This window comes from Schistocerca serialis, chromosome 1, assembly GCF_023864345.2.
Source record: "Schistocerca serialis cubense isolate TAMUIC-IGC-003099 chromosome 1, iqSchSeri2.2, whole genome shotgun sequence".
Taxonomy (NCBI): domain Eukaryota; kingdom Metazoa; phylum Arthropoda; class Insecta; order Orthoptera; family Acrididae; genus Schistocerca; species Schistocerca serialis.
Genome location: NC_064638.1, coordinates 718,150,126 through 718,170,128, shown reverse-complemented (window position 1 = coordinate 718,170,128; position 20,003 = coordinate 718,150,126). Strand labels below are relative to the sequence as shown.

General features: G+C 44.3%; 1 protein-coding gene across 3 annotated transcripts in view; it reads left to right on the top strand.

Moving 5' to 3' along the window:
- The window catches only part of LOC126481220 (proton-coupled amino acid transporter-like protein pathetic), a 322,252-nt gene that overhangs the window by 108,260 nt on the left and 193,989 nt on the right, over positions 1–20,003 (top strand). The window contains exon 1 of one of the 3 annotated variants that reach the window (XM_050104844.1): positions 14,362–14,452. The exons of the other annotated variants lie outside the window; for them this stretch is intronic. The gene's annotated coding sequence lies outside the window, so the exon portion shown is untranslated. Of the gene's footprint in view, positions 1–14,361; positions 14,453–20,003 lie in introns of those variants that run through there. 3 annotated transcript variants of the gene reach the window in all.

The window sequence follows — 20,003 nt, the reverse complement described above, 5'->3', positions numbered from 1 at the left end:
TATACATCCGGAATGAATTTTCACTCTAGAGCACAGTGTGCGCTAGTATGATACTTCGTGACAAGTTAAAACTGTGTGCCATACCGGGAATCGTACTCGGAGCCTTTACCTTTCGCGGACAAGAGCTCTGCCCGTGAAAGATAAAGATCCCGAGTTTAAGTCCCGGTCTGGCACGCATTGTTAATCTATCAGGAGTTTTCATGTGTGAATCATTCGTCACAGAAGGAAGCCGTTTTCAGCAGGGACGACTTGTTCGTTCAGTGGTTCGTCAGCCGTGCGCTGTTGCCTACACGAGTGAGTCCCTGGTCAGCATCCCTACAGACGTTACGATAGTCGGGTCAGTATCAGAGCCAGTATCGGGCCGATTGTACACACAAGTATATGATCCAATATTGGGGACGAGGAGAGGATTGGTAGGATGGCGGGGCGACTGTCCACAAATTTCTGTTTCATAATGGCTCTGAGCACTATGCGGCTAAACTTCTGTGGTCATCAGTCCCCTAGAACTTAGAACTACTTAAACCCAACTAACCTAAGGACATCACACACATCCATGCCAGAGGCAGGATTCGAACCTGCGACCGTAGCGGTCACGCGGTTCCAGACTGAAACGTGTTTCATAATGTTCGCATTTTTATGAATTAATTAAATGACCTAAAAACAGCTCTAGTAGCTTTTGAGAACTTTATCGCGTCGACTACCGGTTTCAGGCTTTATATTAGGTCATTTATTATTTACTTTGCCTTCCTTGCATCAACTGAAACGGGCTGTAATCAATTTAACTTTTTTAGTTGCTGCATTGCTGGTATTTTAACATCGTCTCCAGGTTTACCTACTGTCATGCCATAAATGTAACAATTTGGTTAACAAGTTCATTTCTTTTAGCTTATCAACCTCACCAAATTATTTATTCCTGCCCCAGTTTCCACTCGAACTCGCCTTTGTATGGGACGTTAAAACGCCAATATTTTAATGAATTGATACGTATTGCATGTATCGTTTGAGTAGGTTTACCAGATATTCGGAAAATTCTGGACATGCCTGGCGTCCTGGAGGTACTTAACAAAATCTCGCATGTCCAATATTTTGTGGTATTTTATTGTTGTTGTTACTGTCATCAGTATTATTGAATTCACAGAAAGGCATCCTGGATATTGTTGGAGCAAAACTGTTATCTCACTCGCCGCCTCACCAGTCGCTGCCGTTCCTTTGAGTTACCTGCATTGCACACGCCTCAAAAGATAGGCAGGAGTCGGGCCGATCCGGTTAGTCGTGAGATTTTGCTATCGCGACCATCTCATAGCGGGATGCTCATCATCCATTCGGTGACTAGCTTATACGCGTCATCATATTGCGGTGCAACGTTTGTCGGATCACATCTGCAACAAAAGCAAGCAGTCTACGCTACACTTAGGCTTTGTGTAACCTACTGTGAAGTGCGTCTGACCAGGCAGGTGTGGGAGACCTCCCTGACGTAGAGCAAGAGAGTCATTACGCGTACTGGTTCATGCAGAGCGAGTGCGTTATTAGCTGAACTGAGAAAACAGTGACGGCTTTGTGCTGTAACGTGTCTGCTGAGCCCCGGCCTCGTACATTACTGAGATATGTGCGGCTGAAGTGCGAGACGGCGAACCGCATACGGTGACACCTACGACCTGGCCATGATGTTCATCCTCCAAGGCGCAGAGGTGACTACTCTCTTACACACGGCGCTTGAGGCATGCTTTCTTTTAAAAGAAGAGGGCACCCAATATTTCCATGATCTGTGTGGTGACTTGCACTTTACTCTGAGTATTGACACACAAAAATTCAAACAACATAAAGTTACTGCCTTTCTTCCCAGTTCTTTACAAAAGAACAGTTCGTAAGTCCCACATGCTGCCTATAACAGGCAAGTTCTAGTTCTGAAGCTTTTCATACATTTTCAGACAGTTTTTTATGCAACTGTCAACTTGAGTATTGGTTTATGTTACAACAGGAAGCCGACCGCTGTGGCCGAGCGGTTCTAGGCGCTTCAGTCCGGAACCGCGCTGCTGCAGGTTCGAATCCTGCCTCGGGCATGGATGTGTGTGATGTCCTTAGGTTAGTTAGGTTTAAGTAGTTCTAAGTCTAGGGGACTGATGACCTCAGATATTCAGTCCCGTAGTGGCTAGAGCCATTTTACAACAGGAACTGTAACATTAAGAATGGCAATTATGACAGTTGTGGTGCGTACAGGACTCGTGGCAAGGCATCGACAAGATATAGTAGTGGTGAGTAAAAAATTAATATCCAGTTTGTGTGGTATCCCCAAGCATTGAAGAGGACTGTAACAAAGTTACACGGATTGCAAATGCGGTGACAGAAAAACATATATTCTCTGAAACCCTTTTTTAGTAAACAAAACACACCTCGAGCTACACAAACGAAAATTTCCGGTTGAATGTAAAACCAATGATAATCGCCAGTAACACATTAATTCTACGCAAATTGATCCGTGATCAAACAGCAGCGCCGGTTCTAACTCGAAAAAAAGTTGGCACATCCTTCACCTCGCTTCCGACAATTGAACTGATATCTATATAGCGTAAGCACAGAGAAATTTCTGCGTCCGACTGACTAATACTCGGCACTTCTATGCGAACTAATTTTTGCTCTAGTCTGTTGATTTTCATGTCATCAGCTGTTCTGCTTCGTCGTATATTTGTAGTATATTTCACCTCCCACTAATATTAATTAAAGGATCTTAAGTAACAATCTATCTCGATTGCTTCTGAGCTGCCGGCCGTGGTAGCCGAGCGGCTCTAGGCGCTTCAATCTGGAACCGCGCGACCGCTACGGTCGCAGGTTCGAATCCTGACTCGGGCATGGCTGTGTGTGATGTCCTTAGGTTAGTTAGGTGTAAGTAGTTCTAAGTTCTAGGGGACTGATGACCTCAAATGTTAAGTCCCATAGTGCTCAGAGCCATTTTTTGCTTCTGAGCTGCCAACAAAGCATATGAAAAACGAGTGTTGAATCCACTATTTGTCGCGCCTCAGCTTGTTGACGTTATCAAAATCGAAGTGTTAAAGGCAAAGGGAACAAATGGGAAGAATTTTTAGAAATAATTACAACACTGCGCGTGTGTGAAAAGGAACGTCCTCATTTAAAAGAACAACGATTCTACGACTGACAGAAGCTAAACGCATAATGTATTCGCAGTTGCGAGTATGCATAACCATCAGCTGTATAATGGAATGACGACAATGAAAATTTGTGGCGGGCCGGGACTCGAACCTGGTTTTCCCAGTTACCGCGAGCGGTCGCCTTACAATTTGACTAGCCGAGCTTGACTCGCTGCCATACCCAAACTTCCGTATATCGTCAAGAACCTGTACTCGTACATACATTATATATAATATACTCTCTTACAGGAAAGACATTTTGCTTGAAAGTCGCTTGCCCAGTGACGGCGGATAAATACGATATTTCATTGCCTGCACGTCCTAATAAACTTTGCATCGTAATCCAGAAGAGCGCAGGCGCTGCAATATTGTATGAATTCGAACACATTGAGATCACATCGAATTTTCTAATTTTAAATTGCCAAAAGTCTTTGTACTAGTAGGATTTATTACGTATAGATAAACAAAACTGTGCAATTCATAATGAAGATTTATATCATCTATTTAACTATACATTTTGGAGACCAAATTTACTGGAGAATGCTTCAATTACAGCTGCGAGAAAACGACAGTGTTATGAATGGGAATTTGTCGCAGCGTTTCGTCCTATTCATTTGGCACAGATATTTGCTTTATTGGAATACAATGTAATTTTATCTATCAGATCTCTTAAGAGACACCAAATCTTCAGATTACACATGTAATTTTAGAACGTAAACATTACGCAAACTCTTAATTTAAGCAGAAATAAAAAAGCACTCTCAGGTTGCAGATGAGGTCCTGTAGACGCAATGCACAATAGGCCCGTAATGACAAAGGAAGGTAGCAGGTGCTGTATTCAACGTTAACGAAAAATTATTTCAAAGCAATATTTAAAAATTAACATGTTCCAATAGGTAACATTTCTATATTTCGAATATTGCAGAATGAAAGAAAACCAGTTGACAATGTCGAGGTTTCCTCGAAATTAGTTTGGGGGGAACAAAGTGTTCGGATCGAGGCGGACCCACAACTCCCACATTTTTTACTTACCACAGCTGTTCAGTACTTGATATTCTCACAGAATAAAGCTCAACTATAACACTGAACAAATTAGTTGTGGTGAATCATACAACTGTCATTTATTAAGTAGGTGCTTAATTTTGTATCGTTTTTCCATAAGTTTAATAAACACAACAGATACACGTAATACAGACTTCACTATTTACATCAGTCTGTCAACGCTGGCGTAACTTTTCGATTCCGCGAGTGAGGAAATCAGGTGGTTTTGAGGCGAAGAACTCGTCGAGGCATGTTTCGAGTGCATTTACGTCCGAAAAGGAAGTTCCTTCAAGGTTGTTCGATAGAAAACGGAAAAGGTGAAAGTCTGAGGGCACAAGATCAGGTGAATAAAGTGGGTGCGGATGACTCCCCAACCCCACTACTGTGTAATATTTCTTGTCAGTCTAGCAGAATGCGGCTCGGTGTTATCATGGAGTAGCATCACTTCATGCAGTCTTCCAGGCCGTTGTTCTTGGATTGCGTCCGCAAGACGTCTCAGTTGTTAGCAATAAATGTCAGCAGTGACTGTTCCACATCAGAGAAACAATTCATAGTGCTCCGCACCGTCGCTGTTCCACCAGATGCATAACATTATCTCTTGTGAATGCCATAACATTATCTCCTGTGAATGCGCCAAGTTAGTATACGGGGAGTTGGTGTTTGGTCTTAACCATTCCTTTCTTTTACTTGTGTTAGCATAAAAACACCATTTCTCATCACCAGTAACGATACAGAATAGGAATGGTCGGTGTTGTTCACGAGCCAATTGATGACGAGCAAACAGAAATGCACATATTTCCATCCGCTGATATTTATGAGTTTGGCTTAGAGCATGAGGTACCCACACACACGATTACTGAATTTTCCCCATTGGGTGCAAATATCACACGATGATGGAATGATCACGGTTCATCAAATTTGCCATTTCTGGAATACACTGATGTGGATCATTGTGGATCGATACCCTTAAACGATCTTCATCAAAACCCAAACATCATCCTAAACGTGGAGAGTCACTAACGTCAAAACGATCCTCCTTAAAACAAGAAACGAGTTTCTTTCCGTGTTCTGTCCAATGGCATTACCCCCATACACAGCGCAATGTTTCTGGGCGCCTCCGCTGCTGTCACCCCTCTGTAGGACAGAAACAGAAGAATACATCGGAGTATGTACGATTTCTCCACTTGGAACTCCATTTTGTAGCGTCCATAGCGCCGCTCAGTATCTCAAAATGACAAAATGTCAATGTGTAAACTCATACAGTAACAATGGTCAAAATGACAATGTGTAAGCCCAAAAAGTATGAGTGAACTACAAATAAAAAATGACAATCGATAAATAAACCCATAGTAACTGGAATACCAACATGCAAACGAAAAACGCTACGAAATTATGCACCACTCTAATAATTAGGTTCAATTGTCAATGCTTGTATAAGAAGGTTCCACAGGAAGAAGTTTGACAATGGAGCATTTAACGATCGTAGATTCTCTACGTAGCAAATGAGTTAAGACTGACGTACCAAGAAACACGTCTGCCTTATCCCTCCCACGCGCGAATGACGAAGCAAAAGATCCTTTAAACTTAGACGTCCGTCTGGTAATTTCGTTTCCTTATATATTCCTTGATACCGCAGCGGATTACCACTTAAGAGAAGCTTATGACGCCATCATGCATATGCTACCGGTGCGTGAGTTTCCTGCTGTGTCGATTGGCGTCTTTCTTGCTTAGATGAGCAGAATTGAGATCCGGATACTTGACCAAATAACCAGCTCATATTAGTAACATATTTATTTCTGTCATACTGCACTCGTCACACTTACACCCGTATTTCTACATATATGACCATTCTTTGTGGTAGGGCGTGCTGGGGAACGGATGTTTGAAAATTCACCGCCGTGCTCGAACTGACGCCTCGTACTTCTTCAGATAACGGCGGTAGGCCTCCCCGAAATCACGCAGCTGGCACCGAATTACGTTCTGTTATATTCTTGTCCTAAATGCCATTGGTTCCAAAGTCCTTTTTCTATAAAAACAGGCAGAGAGAAGAGTGCCTCAGTTGTACCTGCCCATCAAATACCAGAACAGATCCTTCGAGCTCTGTCTTGTGTGTGGTTGCTAGCAACAACATATTTTTCAACGCTGTAAGAGCATAGATATGTCATTTGCAATCTAATGTAGAAAATGTTAGGACAGCACTCTACAGATACATAATTAAATATTTATGATTACACCAAACGTAGCATACTCATTCAAAACTTCCGTGACGTAAGATGAAGTAACAAAGGAAGTTTGAAAGTGTAACGTCCTGTCAACGACACAGCTGCATAGAGACGAAACATTATGCTTGGGCGGAACAAGGCGGGTAATGGAATCGCCCGTGTCCTTTCCGATGGAACCATACCAACGTTCACTTTAATTAATTTAGAGAAACCACGGAAAACGTAAATCTAGATGGCTGGAAGGGAATTTACCCGCCGCTCTTTCAGATTACGAATGAACGCTCTTAATCACTGCTCCCTCTCAGTTCGCCCGATGGTGGAGTACGGTACAAAAGTAGAGATGGTGAATAGGAATACCACTGTACTCAGTGTTTACGTTGTTAGTGTGCTTGAACGAGGTTGTCCGTCTACAGCACGGCGCGACGAGGAACTGTGGGACAGTGATTCGTTACTAACCGGTGACATACTGAACCATAAATGGATCCGGTTTCAATCTCTAGAATAAGCGCCATCCATGTTTAGACAGACGCTCTATGTTGCTTGTTAGGGGACCAAGTTGTGCGAAATTGGCTGTATTAAGAGACGACGACTGTATCCTGCGGGTCCCGTTTCACATAATAGCCGGTTGAACACGATACCTGGAAAACAGCTACAATGATAAGTTGACCATGCGCTGTTGGAAATTGCCTAGATGGAGTGGAAGTGCTTCTTCTCCGGTGACCCACATATCGATCCAGAGTTCAGCCATGCGTACACACACACACACACACACACACACACACACGCACTCGTCACACACACAGATAAGACAATGTTGGAGAGCTGTGCTAACATAATTTCTCGCAATCTCTCTCACAGAAAGCCAGGGTCTTGTGACAAATGAATGTCGTGCCGCAGACATATCTGTGACTGAACATGTTTGCCAAGGGCGTCGCCTACAGGCGTTGCTCCAGCTGAGGAGGGGAACAGGTAGACCAGTGCCAGAGTCGGGTGGAGACTTAGAGCAGCCAGTTTCCGTTGTTTTTATTCCATTTACCATCACGCGATGCCTATTGTTGTACAAGGACGGAAACCATTCGATGCAGGGTCGTAATGTGGCGGGGAAAATAATGCAAGGAAATATCAAAGAAGTAAGTCTAGATGGAAACGTTACTTTTATTTTTGAAATTTTTGGTTAAATTGTGGGAGGTTAAATGCAGGGAAAACATATCGATTATGGTGCAGGAGCTACGGAATGTGCACTACTATTCTAAAGTACTGCACGCCCTTGATTGCAATGATGTTCTTTTGTCAGTCACACATTTACGTAGAAATGTGTATGTGTCTGTTTTTGGCGGGGGGGGGGGGGGGGGGGGGGGAAGGCCTCGCGACAATGCCTAGCAACAATGTGATCGATTATTGCCTCAAAAGTGCTCCGTGTTAAATGAGGTTTGGCTTTCGCTAGCTATGATATGGAAGTAGTGCTGTATTTTTTAAAAATTTTCGTCCTCAGCGCGTGTGCACTTTCCATCATGGTGAAAGCTTGTGAAGGAGAAAAAGTGCATCGAGTCCTACACAACGAAGGCCTAAACAACACTGAAGTTGCGAAGAGAGTAAACTGTCCGAGGTCAGCTGTGAGTCGAAATCTGCAGAAGCTGAAAATGGAAAATTTACGGCCGCGCGGGATTAGCCGAGCGGTCTTAGGCACTGCAGTCATGGACCGTGCGGCTGGTCCCGGAGGAGGTTCGAGTCCTCCCTCGGGCATGGGTGTGTGTGTTTGTCCTTACGATAATTTAGGTTAAGTAGTGTGTAAGCTTAGCGACTGATGACCTTAGCAGTTAAGTCTCATAAGATTTCACACACATTTCAACATTTTTGAAAATTTACGACGAAGCGGACGTCCACGCAATTCTTCGTCCTGGGAGGACACAATACATTGTCGACAATGCCGGAAAAACAGGAGTCCTACGTCAGTTGAACTGCCAGAAGAATGATAAGAGAAAACAGCAGTTGATTCCAGCTCATCAGTTGTTAGGAAAAGATTCTGTGCAATGGGAATGTTGGCTAGAGTCGCCAGGAAGAAGACGTTTTTAATTGCTTCAAAGAGGAAAAGGAGACTGGCTTAGGACAGATTGCACGTAAACTGGACAAAAGAACCTTGGAAAATTGTAGTATTTTCAGGTGAGAGCCCATTTTCCACGGTGCGTGACAGACAACAGCCCGACAGGTATGAATACAATGAAAAATTGTATCCTGAGTGCCGTAGCGAACCATGAAACGTGCTCCATCGGTAATGATAAACATGCCAAGGTGTCGCGAGACTACTCTTTATTCAGGGAACAATAACCGTGATCAATAAAGAGTTGTGATTCCGCGATGCGCAGTGGATTTTCCTACAAGACCTGGCTCCATGCCACATAAAAAAAAGTGAGTTTTTGGTTATTCTATCTTGGCAATACAATTTCAATTGTTACTGCAGTTACATATCCTTGAAATCTATCATTTCAGATTCGTTCTTCATGACTGAACTGGGTATCAGAAAACGTCCGTGGCCGGAAAATTCGGTATTGAGAATTTGTGGCGACTAGTTGGGAGATGGGTTCAGAAGAAGAAGCCTGCGGCCGGCCGCGGTGGTCTAGCGGTTCTAGGCGCTCAGTCCGGAACCGCGCGACTGCTGCGGTCGCAGGTTCGAATCCTGCCTCGGGCATGGATGTGTGTGATGTCCTTAGGTTAGTTAGGTTTAAGTAGTTCTAAGTTCTAGGGCACTGATGACCACAGATGTTAAGTCCCATAGTGCTCAGAGCCATTTGAATCATTTTGAAGCCTGCGATAAAACAGGAGCTGCTGAAGGGGCCTGTGAAAGTATGGCACCATGAAGCTAACATTAGTACCATTAGAAAATTGATCGACTCCCCGCCCCATTAGCTGAATGGTCAGCGCGTTGGATTGCCATGCACGGGGGCCCGGGTTCGATTCCCGGCTGGGGAAGGAGATTTTCTCCCCTCAGGACTGGGTGTTGTGCTGTCCTCATCGTCATTTCACCCCCACTGTCGACGCGCAGGTCGCCCAATGTGGCGTCGCACTCAATAAGACCTGCGCTTGGCGGCCGAACTTCCCGACTGGGAACTCCCGGCCACTGACGCCGTAAGCTCATTTCCATTGATCGACTCCGTGCCCAACAGGGTGAAGGCTGTTGTAAGGACCAAGGAAGGTCCAACAAAACACTAAGTTCATTTAAAGTGTGACTACTGAGTAATGTACTTGTGATACACAATATTTTACACTACGGCCAAATTAAATGGAAATTTCATCAAAATATTTGATATTTAATTTCGATATCATCAATGACATGGCACGTCATTGGACAGATACAGTATTCATTCTCACTTGTAGGCGATCCAGCTTTCATAATTATTTGAAATTTGAGAGACAAATGGATTTTTAGAGGTTCTGCACTAAAATTCTGTACGCATGTGCAATACTTTAGAACAGTAGTGTACATGGTGGAGGTATAAATGAAAATTTGTCTCTTACAATAACAGTCGGATTTCAACGCATCAAAAGGAAATGATCGCCTGAACAGTACGTACCAAAGAAACGTAGACATCCCAACACTCTTCTGATCATACAAAAGAAATGCTGAAAGAGGTCAGAAGTGGCTAGACAAAAAATGACATTAATAAGCGGATGGTTATAGCTACGTGCCGTGAAGTACTGATTGCTATTGTGGCAAAACATACTGCTGTCTAGCGTTCTCGCTTCCCACACCCGGGTTCCCGGGTTCGATTCCCGGCGGGGTCAGGGATTTTCTCTGCCTCGTGATGGCTGGGTGTTGTGTGATGTCATTAGGTTAGTTAGGTTTAAGTAGTTCTAAGTTCTAGGGGACTGATGACCATAGATGTTAAGTCCCATAGTGCTCAGAGCCATTTGAACCATACTGCTGTCAACAATATTCGCATTATGAGGCAAACTACAAATTGTATATACGAGAGGAAGGTTCTGAAAATACCAGAAAACTGCTACGAAATCTGTGTCACCGCAACAGCTGAAGTTTCCCAGAAGGCGCCCGCCGCAGCCGTGATAACAGTTCGCGTGCCACGGCGGCCCGCAAGCGGAGACCGGCTGACTCAGGGACTCTGCGTATGCAGTCTCGCAAGTTTCACCGCTTCCCGCAACCCCGCTCTTCTGTCTCATCATTATCAGCACCCCGAGCGCATGGTCATCCATGAATCGTTACGGTAGTCATACATACTCGAAATCAAGTGTCATATTGTGTACACACTGTCGAAAATGGGAATTAATTTATAACCACTGCTGTTAGTGTTTCTTCCGTGACTGTATTACTTTCGTAAAATAAAGACGAACCGCCTTCAGTCACAATAGTCACTGTATTTCAATAAACGTTCAGTCTGGTCCTGGTAAGATTACAACTAACCTAAATCTGAAAAAAATCAATGTAGACTGTCAAAGCACCTGAAGATGAGCCCTAGTGCTCGACTGAAGGTAGTTATTCTTTATTTTACGAAAATGAAAATTTTTGCATCTTGAGCGCTTTGACTCCGAAAGCTACGAAATATGCTCCAGTATTTCCGTGCCAGTAAAACAGGTTAGTTAAAATTTAGTCAAAACACGAGACTGACTTCAGTATTTTCAGTACAGGAAAAAGCCATTCCTACACATACAGAATGGTGCGAGTGCATTATGGCTGCTCAGTGTGTCCACCGTTTCTGACTCTTTTCAGACAGCGATCGCCGCGCGGGATTAGCCGAGCGGTCTAACGCGCTGCAGTCATGGACTGTGGGGCTGGTCCCGGCGGAGGTTCGAGTCGTCCCTAGGGCATGGGTGTGCGTGTTTGTCCTTAGGATAATTTGGGTTAAGTAGTGTATAAGCTTAGGGACTGATGACATTAGCAGTTGAGTCCCATAAGATTTCACACACATTTGAACATTTTGAACAGACAGAGATCGCAACACAGCGTGCACAGATGCGCCCGTGCAGTTTCCCACCATTTACGAACTTTCTTAGAAAAGTCGAATCTTTGGCATGAGGGTCATGAGAGCATCACACCGACATATCGCACAGTTGGCTGTACTACGAAGACTGGAGAGCGAGTGCTGGTGGGATGGAGTCAGAACTACAATGTGGCAAGTGCAGTAGGATTGAACTTTCCAGAAGGTCTACACCACAAGTAGGTCGTAGAATTGTCCAATTGGTTCTGACAAATAGACGGATGACAACAGATGACATCTGGGTAAAGCTTACACAGGCAGAATGTCACAACGAACCATTGGAAACGAAGCTGAGTTCAGATCTTTAGTTGCTGTGCGTCGTTTACCATGCCACAGGTAACACATAACTTGCATGGTGTACAGCCAGAGTCAACTGGAACACTGAGTGGCCGTCTGTGGTGTTCGGCGATGAGTTCGCTTGTGTTTCTGGCGTCCGTTCTACGACAACGTGTTCGTAGACGACCTTGTGAAAGGTCACAGAAATCAGTGATTCTCGAGACTCTCATGTGTCCGACTCTGGGAATCGTGGTGTGCGGCGCTACTCGATACAACAGGACCGACTTGGTAGCAGTTGCAGGAAGGTTGGATGCTCGACAGAATGTAGAAAGAATAGTGAACACTGTTGTCGTTGCCTTCACGAGCAGAGCACGAAACGGTATATTCTAGCAAGATAACGCAAGATCTCACAACACTGTTCACATCACGAACTCCGTGAAGAGTGTACGGATCACTAACAGACGTGGCTGGTTCCTGATGTCACTCGTAGAACATACCTGCGGGGCTGTGGGAAGATATATACTTGCATACCAGCCCACAGCCATCAAGATTCATGAAGTGACATAGCATGCCTTTCTCGCATGCTAAGAAATTCCTCTAGATGAATTCGGAGGCTGCTTGCTTCCATTCCATTACGAAAAAAAAGTGTTTTTGTGCCCTCGGGGTCACAACTCATAGTGGTGTTGATGATGGACGTTAGTTCCGTGCCGGCCGGTGCGACCGTGCGGTTCTAGGCGCAACTGTCTGGAACGGAGCGACCGCTACGGTCGCAGGTTCGAATCCTGCCTCGGGCATGAATGTGTGTGATGTCCTTAGGTTAGTTAGGTTTAATTAGTTGTAAGTTATAGGCGACTGATGATCTCAGAAGTTAAGTCGCATAGTGCTCAGAGCCATTTGAACCACTTCTGTTAGTTCCGTTTAGAACGAAAGATTAATACTCGTTATGTGAATAACATCTTCAAAACTCTTGATAAATATCGCAGTGGTGCTTGATGGTGCAACACTTTCTACTTTCGTCAGCGTATTACGCCCATCCAGTAAGACTTTGAGTAGTCAACAGGTTCCCTATTTCGACGTTAGATTCCGGTGTTAACCCCTTTCATGACTTGGTCAACTGTTTAGGAGCTGCTCGAACAGTGTTTGAACACTTAGCGAAGTGTATAGTGTTTCGGACTTACTTTATTTGATGTCTGCTTCGATAGAAGTATTCAGGATTTGTGACTGCACACATTCTGAGATGTAGATCACTTAATGGATGAAACTTTCGACATTTTGCTTAAATACAATATAATAAAATGACTTTAGATTAAAAAGAATTATTGTAATACAGAGATCATAAAATAAAATAACCTAAGTAAGTGTCATCCGTCTGAAGTGCAAGTGATGGCAGCGAGTGTGCGTGCGTGTGCGTGCGCGCGCGTGTGTGTGTGTGTGTTTGTGTGTGTGTGTGTGTGTGTGTGTGTGTGTGTTTGTGTGTGTGTGTGTGTGTGTGTGTGTGTGTGTGTGTGTGTGGTGTAAGAGTTTAGAGTCATGTTTGTGAGCCGGCCGGAGTGGCCCCAGCGGTTCTAGGCGCTTCAGTCTGGAACCGCGCGACCGCTACGGTCGCAGGTTCGAATCCTGCCCCGGGCATGGATGTGTGTCATGTCCTTAGGTTAGTTAGTTTGAAGTAGTTCTAAGTTCTAGGGGACTGATGACCTCAGATGTTAAGTCCCATAGTGCTCAAAGCCATTTGAACCATTTTTTTTTTTTCATGTTTGTGTTGTTGATGACAACGAGAGAAAGGGTGAGAGTGAAAGTCGGTACCGCCACATAGGCTGTTCCTTTAGAATAGCACCATGTGGCGCGCCGAGCACAAGTACCCATCGACACTAGCTCATGCACTCATTGCATCTGACCCTGCTCCGGACATAGGTGCCAAGGCATGGTTCAAATGGCTCTGAGCACTATGAGAGTTAACTTATGAGGTCATCAGTCCCCTAGGACTTAGAACTACTTTAACCTAACTAACGTAAGGACATCGCACACATCCATGCCCGAGGCAGGATTCGTACCTGCGACCGTAGCGGTCGCTCCGTTCCAGACGGTAGCGCCTAGAACCGCTCGGCCACTCCGGCTGGCTGCCAAGGCATGGTGATCGGTAACAGTACGTCGCAACCCTTTCCCCCTTGTCGGATTTACCATTTGAACAGGCGAATCACAGTCGAGCGCCACCTTAAAGCCGTGGATTAGCGACCTCGTCTAGGGGGTGGATTATGAAGATGATAATATGAAGCAACAGAATCCGTTTTCATTTTGTGGGAAAGATGGAATGCCGACATGTACATGAAAGCAGAGTTGCAGTCTTACATTAGACTAGACCACATTCCTCGTTTTCGCTGCTGTTGCGGTCCTACTGATAAGGCAGTGTAAATAGTTACGTGCGTTTGGCTGTGTGAGGTTAGGTGGGGTGGGGTGAGGTACGCCCGTGAGGTGACATTCCGTGCTGCGCCACCTGTCTGCGGTCGCAGTTTGCTGTCGACCCTGTTTCTCTCGCTGCATATTTATTGCTCCGTCAGTTGACATACTCATATTGTTTGTTATCTGCCTCCTCCGAGCCGTTTTCCTCGTTAGTCGCGCCTCCTCTGAGGCAGTTTGGTTCCAGCAGTCGCTGGGAACACGAACGTTAAATAACACTTCAGCCACAGACGGTATTATGGTCATTCGGCCGTAATTTCTGACGGAATTCGCGCACGGAGTAGCCAGGTGTTCGTTAAGACTCATTTTTTCGCTGCCGTTCATTGAGGTAAGGAATACTCCCCGCTTTTCTTCGACAGTACCTGTTAGAAGCAATTAATCTTTTTGCCTCTGTCATAGCACTTTCCTTGGCTTGCTTCGAAACATAATTGAATGCAAAAGGAATTGTTAGAGATTTGGACAAAATGACTACTTGCGGTAGTGAACGTATAACGACGGATATCGCCCGAATTCTGAGACCCAATGCTGTGATCGTAATAAGTCGGTGACAATACGAAAATGTGGCAGTAATGCTCGGTGAACACAAGGGGAATCTGTGGAAGAAATACGACGTAGTTCTCTCGAAAAGCTCTTGGGTAAATTTAGCCTCCATTTGAAGATGGCTGTGCGGTGATTATGCTACAATCACCGTGTATCTCGCGTAGGGACCTTGAGAAAGGTCAGAGACAGTAGGGCGTCTGCAGAGGCATACAGACAGTCGTTTTTTCGCTCAATCCTCGGACGGAATAGGGAAGAACATTGAAGATACTGGATCGACGCACCCTCCGCCATACCCTCTACAATGGCTTACGGAGTATTTATGTAAACGTAGAAAACTAACTTCAAAATCTGACATTTAACATTATATTCGGCAGCTGTCTTCACCCCAGTCCAAGCGTCCTCTAACTACGTCCAGAGTCTGATGCTATTTCAGAGAACAGTGTCGTCAGCGATCCGCCGACGTCGCAGAGTCTATGAATTTGAGGACGTAGGTGACGCAGTTGTAGTGATTACTGAAATTTTGCACCCCGATTCCCTGTTTATAGCGAGCATTCGCTTTAACCGTTTGGCGCCCTTGTCACACCTCTAGGCTTGACACAAATTTTCGTTATCACCAGACACTTTACACTGACACCATTTCGTATCATTGCACCTAAGTGATTTATAGCCATTCATCCATTCATTCCATTTCAACACATTTAATTCCCTCCATTTTAAGTGAAGCAGTCTTTTTCATATACGCTTTTCATAACAAAAAAACTTCTATAACTATAAAGATTTATCAACAGCAGCCCTCGAGCAAACATGATTGTAGCCCTGGTGTCTGGAACGCGGAGAGCACTACAGAAAGTTAATATAAATCCGGACCAATGACTTTATATTAGAGTCTGAGTGAGAGCAAGCCGTAACTCCCTTCTACTAGTATCTGTTTTTTGCTAACATAATGATAGGGCCGGCCGTTTTGTGGCCGAGCGGTTCTAGGCGCTTCAGTCTGGAACCGCACTGCCGCTAGAGTCGCAGGTTCGAATCGTGCCTCGGGCATGGATGTGTGTGATGTCCTTAGGTTAGTTAGGTTTAAGTAGTTCTAATTCTAGGGGACTGATGACCTCAGATGTTAAGTCCCATAGTGCTTAGAGCCATTTTGAATAATGATAAGCTTTCGACACTACATTGTTTGTAATTCATAATACGCGTTCATATTTGTCTCAAACTACATGACATTATTACATAAAAACAGAAGAGACATTGGCAAAACAACTGAAAGTTAAAAGGGCTTCATCAGTTGTGGTGAACGACTTGCTCAATGATGCGAATTTAATAAACATTGTCTGTCCAAAAAATTCCGAGACTGATGATTTTATTTGTAGCGTATAAGCAAAGTCAGTTGGGAGCAGCCAGTCTTAAGTAGTAGAAGTGCGACTGTGATGTGTCAACGTTTGTTGTGTCACAGATCGCAATGGGGCAACATCTCTAAGTTAACTATTCAAGGCACTCTCCAGAATGTTCTCAAGAAGAGAATAGTGTGTGTAAAGTTTGGCTTGTGCACCATGAATTCCGAACAAAAACAACGACGCTTGGACGCCTGCCCCGACATGATTGGAATGAAAAACGCGGACAGCTCTTTTCTGTCAAAACTCTTCACGGCTGATGAGACTTGAACTTATCGACATGAATCCAACTTAAAACGATGAAGTGCAGAAACTCACTTGAAGGGCCAACGCTTTGACGACATTCAAGCTAATGTGAAGCACGACTTGAACAGCGTCCAAAAGAAGAATTTTTCTGACAATTTCACTTTATTGTATAAATACTCTATGCATTGTACTGAAGTGCGGGGAGAATATGTCTCAAGTTTCCGAACCACCAACAATGATTCCCTATTTTTTATTAATTCGTCTCGAAAGTTTTTGGACTGACGGGGTATGTGTTATTCATGGAATATTTCTTCGGCACTAGAAAGAACATAGACACATTACAAACTGAAATACACAGTATTAATGTTGCACAATATTTACTTTATACCTCGCTCTGAAACGGCTTTTTAGCTTTCTAGGCCAGCATTAGCCACGACTGAAGAGATGTTAACACAACAGAGACAGCTTCTAACTGTACATAGATTGTCATTTTCAAAGATATGTGACTGTTTTACGCCCATATACACAAATTACGATGCCTCATTTTATGTGGGTACAAAACAAGAAATATTCTGTAATAACGCATTATGTGATTTAAACTCTAAAGATATGAAGATGAATTCCTAAACCCACTGACTGACTGACGTAAAAGTATTGTACGAAACAGGTGGTGCAGATATTGGTTAAGATCGCTCAGCTATACACAAACTGGTAAACTGTCAATGAGCATATTGATAAGGATCCTCCCGACCAGCTGTGCGTGTTAAAGCACCACTTCAGGGACAGGAAGATACCCAGGCGTCGGATCGAACCACCCGGCGGATTAACATCGAGGGCCGGTGTGCCGGTCAGTCTTCACGTGATTTTTAGGCGGTTTTCCACATCCTACTAGGTGAATACCGAGCTTGTACCAAAGTCCCGGTCAACCACGATATTATTGCCCTGGTCGTTATCGGAAGCACGCGGTGACGTTACAGAAAACAAGTAGAGTGGCGGCTAAGAAAAACACATTCCACTATCAATGCTTTCAGGTATGTTGTATATATATTATCAACACCAATTACACCGTAACTCAAGGTAAGCCGACCGAAGCACCCTCACACTCAGGTGCAATAATACTGTGGTCAACTACTACACGAGTTGCAAACATTTACTAAACTTTCGCTTACTTTCTTGTGAATTACACTACCCACAGAGACAGCTGGGTTACTCTTATTCCGTCCTGGCAGGGGCGAGAAGAGGGAGGTAACGGGATGGCTACAGGAAGGGCATCCGGCCACCCCTTAAACTAACCACGCCAAATCCGTTAATAGCCGTGCCAACTCCGCGCCGATGCAGGACAAAGGCACAAGAAAAAAAAAACTTACTGATAACCATATCGAAATAGACACAAAGAAGTTATGGAGAAATAAATGTAATATTACGTTCAAAGATTAGAAGTACAGGAATATAAGGCTCAAAACCCAACTGAGTATTGGCACAGACCACCATTTTACGAGTATATCTACAAAACGTTTTTCTTCATCATAAAAAAAACATGCCTAGTATAAATAGTATATCTGTCCACCATTTATCACAACGCATTGACTCCTTCCTCTCTTCTGCCCCCCTTCGTTTTGCCTGTTCATCACTTCCACCAGTAATTTTGTGCATACAAGAGCCATTTGAAAAATCCTGCACATTGCGCTTGCTTGATCGTTACGGTGGCGTGTTCAAGTTGAAATTCATGTCAGTTTAGAGCAACATTTTAGGTATCACGGTTGCATATGTGGTTGCTGGTTCGCTTGGCTGCGCCGTGAGTAATTCAGTTGTAAAATGGAAGCTGAAACCGAGTTAGGTTTATAGCGAAATACGGGAAAGAGTGTCATTGAAATGATACAGGATTTGGGCTGGACATCATTAAAAGAAAGGCGTTTTTCATTGCGACGGAATCTTCTCTCGAAATTCCAATCACCAGCTTTCTCCTCCGAAGGCGAAAATATTTTGTTGACACCAACCTACATAGGGAGAAACGATCACCATGATACAATAAGGAAAATCAGAGCTCGTTCTTTCCGCGCGCTATACGAGATTGGAATAATAGAGAATTGTGAAGGTGGTTGGATGAACATTCTGCCAGGTACTTAAATGCGATTTGCAGAGTATCCATGTAGATGTAGATGAGGTCGGATTACATGTAGCGACCAGCGTTCCTACATTAAAATCGAATCCTAATGTGGAAAGAAACCTACGGAAATTTTCAACGCTTTGAGGGAGGTGTGTGGGAATAGTGTAGTGGGTCGTAGCACAATATCACGGTGATCTTCTCGTTTCCGTGAAGGTAGGGTAAGCACAGAGCACAATCCAAGAAGTGAAAGACCGTCAACTTCAACAGACGACATCTATTATATTATTGTTAATGGCATTCTGAGAGAGGATCAACGACAATCATGTGAGAAAATTGCATAGGAGGCCAGAAGCAGCTTCTGCAAAATGTTTTGAGACAGAAAATTAGCAAAGAAGGCCTGATGCGAGTAAACAGACAGCTCAACAGTGAGGGTGCCCTATCCGGAACACAGAAGATTCCAAAACATTGGGAAGCTGTAATAAACAAGAATGAAGATTATATTGAAGCCATGGAAATGTATTCAGTAAAATAATTATTTTCTTTAATTCTACCTTACAGTATGCAGAAGTTTTGGAATGGCCCTCGTTTAATATAGAAGTCGGTGACGGTAATCACATGGTGTTTTGTGGAGGTGAACGGCAATATCATCAATCATATGGTATACTGGTTTGGTGGCGTTAGCGCTTCCAGTGCCGTCAAGCAAGTCTGAATGACGAATAACGAAACGGCAGACCACCTCTCTATGAGGAACCGCAAATCTCAAGAGAAGTGGAGGCCCTGGTGTCAGAAGACCGACGTATCACGTAGCAGAAGAGGTGGAAATCCTTCACGGATCAGTTTTCAACATGTTACACGACATTATGAACATAACAAACCCCTCCGCCCGCTGGGTTCAACTGTTCATAACCCACTGAAACAGCCCTCTGGATGGAGACTGCAGTGGAGGAAATGTCGCAATTCGCAGCTGCATTAGGGAAATCCAGATGGCTTCTCTATCCGTCTAAGACAAAGGAGTAAAGCGAGCACTGGAAACATGTTGATTCATCACCGCCGAAAAAGACGAAGTCCCAACATCGGACAAGGTGATGCTTAGCTTTTTTTGGGACTGCCACGGCTATGCACGTAAGGGATAAACCGTCCCTGGCGAATACCACCTGACGAGGTTACGGGAGGATGTAAATGGGAAGCGTCGTAGAAAGTTGCCAGAGATGGTACTGTTGCTCCAGAACGCTCTAGCTCTATTCCCCACAGGACACGGCCACACGTGCTGCATGTTTGGGCCATCGATTGCCTCACCTCCCTTGTGATCCTGCCATGGCATCCAGTGGCTTCCTTCTCTTTCCTCGGAAGAATAAAACACTGCGTGGCAGACATTCTCACAAAGGCGACGACGTGATTTTCGAGGTGGAACGTGTCCTCAATAGCCACATTGCAGACTGCTACAACCAAGGCCGGGGTCACGTCTTTAATCGTTTGGGAAAAAAATATGTCGCAACGACGAGTGAATATGTAGAGAAGGATTATCATTATCACCAATATCGTACTCGCAGATTGAGTTTTTTCGAGGTTAAAATTGAAACTTAATGAGTGCCCCTCAT